The 7337-nt window shown below is 45.5% G+C and overlaps 1 pseudogene; it reads left to right on the forward strand.

Annotated features, from left to right (window-relative positions):
• The first annotated feature begins 2200 nt into the window (after nucleotides 1-2200).
• On the forward strand, nucleotides 2201-7337 carry LOC130542580 (immunoglobulin lambda variable 5-39-like; annotated as a pseudogene).

Consider the following 7337-nt stretch of genomic DNA (forward strand, 5'->3'; position numbering starts at 1 on the left):
GCTGGCTGTCTCTATCTCTGTTGAATAAATAAAATCTTAAAAAAAAAGAATCCCTTTTATTTTTGGAAATATTGACCTTGACCGTCAGGGAGAATTTGGGCTGACACTGGGCTGTGTGAGGAATATGGAATGTGGGGGATCAGATATGATGCGGCATGGACCCTGGATCAGATGCCCAAATAGGGTAGAGCTAATGACCTCCCAGTGCTGGTTCCCTGACCCTCTCTGGAAGAAAGCAGTGGAGTCACTAGACACATCGCAGGGGACACACTCATCTCTAGAGTGACTTAGTCAGACAGCATCAGCATCCCCTCAGAGATATAAGCCCCGCCCAGAGGAAGCTCCTCCCTGACTCATGCAGGACCACACAGGACCCACACAGGGCACTGCTCTATCTACTTCCTGCATGTGAGGGGCTCCTGGGATCCTGGTGCATCTCCCATGTCCAGCCTATCAACCCCACCATTTGCTCTGGCTGCAGATCCCACCCAGACCTGCCCCATAGGAAAGTGAATAGGACCTGGTGTCTAGGGAATGCCTGGGAAAATGTGTCCAGGGGGGCACCCTCAGGGACCCTTGCTGCTCATTATGACTCCATGCAGTTGAGATGAAATAAATATGCGATTAGTGCCTGAGCCCTTTATCTGCCATCATTTCAGTTGTTATTTCATTCTGATTTTTTCCGTTTATTCCAATACTTTATAGTGACTTATGTAAACTGATACCGTTCATATTTTCAACTTTCCAATTATTTTTTGAGTGTGAATACTGCTCCTCACCTCAAAATTTGATAGATATGAAATTATTGTATTCTAAAGTGTCAGGAGTGCATTAGTGTAATAGGAACATCATTTAGTACAAGTTTTTTTCTCTGACTTGAGTTGGGGCTCTCAAACACACAAAGAGAAAGGGAAAATAATCATGCAGGATTTATCAAACCAGCAATTTACTAGTAACTCTAAACTGAATATCAATCATTTTTATATCTTGAAAGAACACCAGCCTTCAGCTTCATCTTCCCTATTTCTGGAGACACTTTACTCCTCTGCCTCTCCTCCTTCCTCCCAGTCCCTTCCCCAGCCATCCCAGTCCCTCTGATCCTCAGCAGAGCACAAACAGAACTGGAGTTCAAAAACCTCCATGACGGGGGCGCCCGGGTGGCACAGCGGTTAAGCGTCTGCCTTCGGCTCAGGGTGTGATCCCGGCGTTATGGGATCGAGCCCCACATCAGGCTCCTCTGCTGGGAGCCTGCTTCTTCCTCTCCCACTCCCCCTGCTTGTGTTCCCTCTCTCGCTGGCTGTCTCTATCTCTGTCAAATAAATAAATAAAATCTTTAGAATAAATAAATAAATAAATAAAATCTTAAAAAAAAAAAAAAACAAAAAAAAACCTCCATGATGGTCACACCCACTTGTTCTTCCAGTGTCTTTTTCATTTCTCATAAAGACATACATGTCCATATGTTGTTATACCTGATGGGGCAAACTGTCTCATGAATTCATTGTGACCCTCTGTCTTTTACCCACAAAACTTACAGGTACATTGAAGCTACTTCTTATAATTGATGGCTTCTTAGAACAAAGGAGGGTGTTTGCCCCAGCCTGGCAGGGCTGGTCAGTGTGCTGCCCCCATCCCTGGTTGGCTCACACTAAGCAACTGCAGACAGGGTCCATGACTGAGTCAGAGGAGACCACCATCCCTACACTCCTCAGCCATGGGCTTTGAGATTCCCTGTGTCCTCATTTCTGGAGGGCTGACTGCTAAGATCCTCCCAGGAGACAAGAAGGAGTAGCCCTGGGAAGAGAAAAGAATGTTCCATGGTTAGATTTGTGGTAACCTAGATGCAGGGCCAGAAGGTGGAGCATACACCCATCTCCTCATTCAGCTCTCAGGCTTTCCAAGGAGGAACCCTGGGACAGAGGTCACAAGGTCATTGGGGATGTGATTTGGTAAAGATGCCTCCCTGACACATAGTGTCCCAGGTCACCCTGCAGTCATTGGAGTGTGTGAGGTCCCAGCATCTACTCCTTTCAAGATGTCCCAGGGGACCTATGGGGAACCCTGGGGCAGAGAGAGAGAAGAAGCTTATTTGCATGAAGCACCTTCTCCTCCTAATAGGTCTGGAGACATGAAAAGGTCCAGGGACACCCGACTCCAGCTCAAGATTCTGTGAGGGCCGCACACTGTGAGGGTCCCCAACATGGCCTAGTTGGTGCTTCTTCTTGGGCTCCTTGCATATGGCTCAGGTCAGACGTAGGGACTCTGTCCGTGTTGGGGGGCACATAAAAGCAGTGTCCCAAGTGCTTCTTGTCTCCTATTATGACACCTTTCTCTCCTCTTCATTATAGGAGCAGATTCTCAGGCTGTGGTGATCCAGGAGCCATCCCTGTCACTGTCTCCAGGAGGGACAGTCACACTCACTTGTGGCCTCAGCTCTTTCTCAGTCTCTGCAAGTAACTCCCATCACTGGTTCCAGCAGACCCCAGGCCAGGCCCCCTGCATGCACATCTACAGCACAAGCGACCACCCCTCTGTTGTCCCTGAGCACTTCTCTGGATCCGTCTCTGGGAACAAAGCCATCCTCACTATCACGATGGTCCAGTGTGAGGATGAGGCCGACTATTGCTGTTTGCTGTCTGTGGGTGGTGGTCTTTACACAGTGATTTAAATCCATGAGGAAGTGCAGCCAGAACCTCCCCAAGTGCTCAGAATGGCTCAGCCTCAGAGGCGGGAGAGAAAGGAGGGGGGTTATGGTCACCAGCACCCTGGGAAGGGAAGCCCCCTGGCCTCATTCTCCCATTTCTAGGTTCATGGCCAAGTGTGCCCCATCCTGAATATCTCAGGGTGTGTCCGTCTTTCCAGTGTGACCCTTCGAGACTGTGCTTCCCCTTCCACCTGCCTAAAGTGTTGAGTGGGGGCTCAGTTCCATTATATATGGATTAATACTGAGATTCAATGTGCTGCTACCAAGAAGGACTATTGTCCAGAGAACACTGGCGGTTATAACTGTATTCATTAACTTGATAATGAGAGGCAAATTAATATTTTTTTAATTGGAAGCTTGATAAAAACTCAATGCTCCATCCTAGACCTTCTAAATCTGAAACCTGTGTTGGTTTTCATAGATCTACGTTTAACAAGTCCTCCAGGAGATTTGTATGAACGCTAATGTTTGAGAAGCATCTCTTTTATTATTATGAAATTATTTCTGAAAGTATTTCTTTAGAGTGCCGTGAGAATAACATGTTCTGACTCACTCATTTCCCAAACCCTTTGAAGACCAAAGAACACTGAGAAACAGATTCAAAATCTCAGTCCACTGGTGGTCACAACATCCCGCTGTGGCACAATGCATGCTGGGAGACAGAGTGAGGGACAGTATGTGACCAGTGGATGTAGATTTGTAATTTGGCCTGGAAACTGTATGACCTGAGCATTACGGCCCCTGACTACAATGAGCTCCCAGGGAAATATTGAGAGACACAGGATAGCATAACAGTATGTATTCTGTTTGGTCCCCCCGCCACTAAATGAGGTTGTGCAATACTTGACGTTATACTTGGATGGTTTCTACTATTTCTGTTTCAAAATACACCACCTGTATTAAAAATTACTAAACTATTCGGAAAATTAAATTACCAGTTTATTTTATATCCACAATGATATTAATCTTATAGGAAATTCACAGCCAAGTAAAACACAGCTCCAGGCATAATTTATGCTCAGTAGATTTTGATCAAGGAATGAGGCAGCACTTTGTTTAACTCATGCTTTCCAGCACTTACATTGAAATTGTTCATCGCTTTAGCTGACACCTTCCCACAAAGAAAACTTCGGGCCCAGAGGGCTTCACTAGGGAATTCTATCAAGCATTTAAGGAGGAAACGATGCAAATACTACAGAGATACTGAGGAGGTAAGAAGAACCTTGAATATACGTTATACATCTAGTTTTTTCTCTATTAGAACCAGATAAAATTTTCAAAATAAAGGAGACTAAGAATCAATATGTTTCATAGACATGGGGACCAAAATATAACAAAATACTTGCAAATTCAATCTAACAATGTATCAAAGGGGCATCTGGGTGGCTCAGCTGGATAAGCATCTGACTCTTGGTTTTGGCTCAGGTCATGATCTCAAGGATCATGAGATTGTGACCCATGTCGGGCTTCACACTACATTCTGGTTGAGGATTCTCTCCCTCTGCCCTCTTCCCTCTCTCTCTCTCAAAATAAATACATAAATCTTTTTAAAATGTCTATTGTATCAAAGGTGGTCATTTTAGATGATTAAAGTTTGTGAAACATTTGAAAGTCAGTCATTGTAATTCACCCTAAAAGACTAAATTAAAAATATTATCATCAGAATAAATGAACCTATATTCACCTGAAACCATTCTTCTAGAGGCATACAGATCAAGAAGGGGAAATAAACTGTATTATTCTAAGGTGATATGATCATTTATGTAGAAAATACAAAAGAATTGACATGAAAAGAAAAATCTCAAATCTAATAAGCATATTACAACATAGTTTCAGAATGCACACTTAATACAGAAAAAATCACGTGCTTGCAAATTACCTAGCACTGAGCGAGTGGAGTGTGAAATATACACAATTTATTGTAGCGCCGAAAAAGCAGACATTCTTAGGTAAAAATCAAACATAATATGTGCAAGATCTATATAAGGAAAATAACACAATTCTGATGAATGAAATGAAAGAAAAACTAAATAAATTGGGAGATATTCTATGTTCATTGGTGAGAAAGGTCATTACTTTCAAGATGTTAGCCCAGTAGAGGGTATTAAGGAGGGCACATGTTGCATGGAGCACTGGGTGTTATACACAAACAATGAATCATGGAACATTACATCAAAAACTAAGGATGTACTGTATGGTGACTAACATAACATAACATAAAAAAAAGATGTCAGTTCTTCCTAATTGGATGTAGATTCAATGCAACCCTTAAATATCAGCAAGATATTTTGTAAATACTGAGGAACTGATTGTAAAATTTATGCAGAGAGGGAAAAGATCAAAATTAGCAATGTAATATTGCAGGGGAAGAACAAAGTTGGAAGACTGACACTTGAACTTGAAGACCTATTATAAAGCTACAGTAGTGAAGATCAGTAGAAGACCAGTAGAGAGCTATAGATCACAGTGTGTTATACTTTGTGTCTGCCCTGCTTTCACAGATGCTGAATGTGCCCAAAATGTGGGTGTCTACCATGATCTCCAGGGGAAACCCATCTCCTTCCGAGAGAACCTGGTATGGAGAACATGGGGAGGAATGAGTTCAGGGAGTCCAAGTAAGAGGGATGAGGCTGGGGCAGGGGACAAGGGGCAGAGCTGCGAGGTGGGAAGGGGAGGGTGCAGGCCAGAGCAGGGAGGACCCTTAGGGGTGGGTGGGGCTTGGGTGCTCAGCCAACAGCAGGGAGGTGTCACTGAAGGGATTAGAGCCATGGGGGAACCTGCCTGAGCTGAAGCAGAAGGACCCCTCTGAGTGCCTTGAGGAGAGGGATTCTGAGGGAAGTGAGTGATCTTGTCATAGACCTTTTACTTAAGGTCCCCATGAGTCTAGAGATTTGGTGACCATTTGCACATAGAGCTGATTTGGTTTCGGTACTCCATGAAAACATGATTTCTGCACCCGCTTTCCTACGTCTGTGGAAACAAGAATAAAACATCACATTCACCTTCTTAGAGAAGACAAGCAATGGGTATGAAACTACAAGTGGAAAATAAGTTTAGCTACCACATAAACAGTTTGTGAGGCAACAAAGACAGAATCCTGACAAGAATTTGAAAGCAGAAATACCGAGAAACCAATGAATTTAGGAGATATATCTCACTTCCAAACATAAAGAAATCTGTCTAATATTCACCAGTAAATGTTCAGTCAGACAATGCTGATAGCTTTTCAGAAATCACTCTGTCATATCTGATCCCGAACAAATTGTAACAGCACCACACGACCTTTGAAATGTATGCTGAATTGATGTCATGAGGGTATGTCACTGTGCTGACTTATTAGAAATTGTCCAGTCTCTACCACTCTGTGAAGATCCCTCACAAGACACTCAAACCAACTCCACTGTACTCTGATTGGTGATGTTTGACAGGATACAGTCACCTTTTGCAGTTACTTCTCTGAGGATGGTGAGCACTAATTGAGTATTTGTGTACATTTTTGCCCTTTCCATAGAGAGGTGCCCCTACAGAGAGTGAGAAACTGGAGTAATCACGTACAGTGTATACGAACCATGGTATCTAGAGATAAGACATGTTAGTGAGAATAGACAAGGACCTGGTGAGCTGCTGAAAGCCACTGGGCTCTCAGGGCTTTGGTCCATGTTGAGATTGGTGCATTGCGACCAGCAGGGGGCGCTGTTGGACTGCCCTGTGGTCCCTGTACAGCTGCTCAGGGAGGACCCATCACTCAAGAGAGTCTGGGCCTGTGTGCTGGGCCCTGTGCTCCCTGATGGGGACTCAGCAGCTGTGTCCTCTCAGCCTTGGAAGACTCCCCTGAGCAGGGTCCTGTGTGTGGTCTCAGCAGGTGCTTCCTTCCACTGCTCTCCCCAGGCCTGAAGCCAACTGCTATTCTCCTCAGTGTGTGGTGTGAGCTGATGTCCAGCACCAGGGTTCAGGGAAGGGCTGGTAGGTCACTGGGTGGAGCCCATTTGCAGGGACAGTCCCTCCAGTCGCAGAGGGTGGAGGAGAAAAGGAGGCCTGGGGCAGCCTGGCCATTTGTGATGAGCAGGGGCTGGGTCAAGAGGCCAGGACTCCTGTCTTTATGCTCCACTATCAAGGTACATGTAGGGTCAGGACTTGGGTAGTGGGTCCCCGTTCTCAGGCTCCATCAGTCCCTTGGGCTCAGATATTGAAAGGTAATACTCTGACACCTGTCCATCACCCATGAGGGTCTGTGTTTGCAGGTTCCCTGTCACACCTTGTGCTGACCCAGCTGCCCTCCCTCTCTGCATCTCTGGGATCATCCGCCAGACTCACCCGCACCCTGAGCGGTGGCTTCCGTGTTGGCAGCTATGACATATACTGGTTCCAGCAGCAGCCAGGGAGCTGTCCCCGGTATCTGCTGAGGTTCTACTCAGATGCAGATAAGCGCATGGGCTCCGGGGTCCCCAGCTGCTTCTGTGGTTCCAAAGATGCCTCAGCCAAGGCAGGGCTTCTGCTCATCTCCGGGCTGCAGGCTGAGGACGAAGCTGACTATTTCTGTGCTACAGGTCATGGCAGTGGGTGCAGCTACCGTTCTTCACAGTGTCTCAGATCACAAGGAAGTAAGTCCTGGAACCAGAGATCTTGTCTCTGA

Source organism: Ursus arctos, unplaced genomic scaffold (assembly GCF_023065955.2).
Source record: "Ursus arctos isolate Adak ecotype North America unplaced genomic scaffold, UrsArc2.0 scaffold_39, whole genome shotgun sequence".
Lineage (NCBI taxonomy): Eukaryota > Metazoa > Chordata > Mammalia > Carnivora > Ursidae > Ursus > Ursus arctos.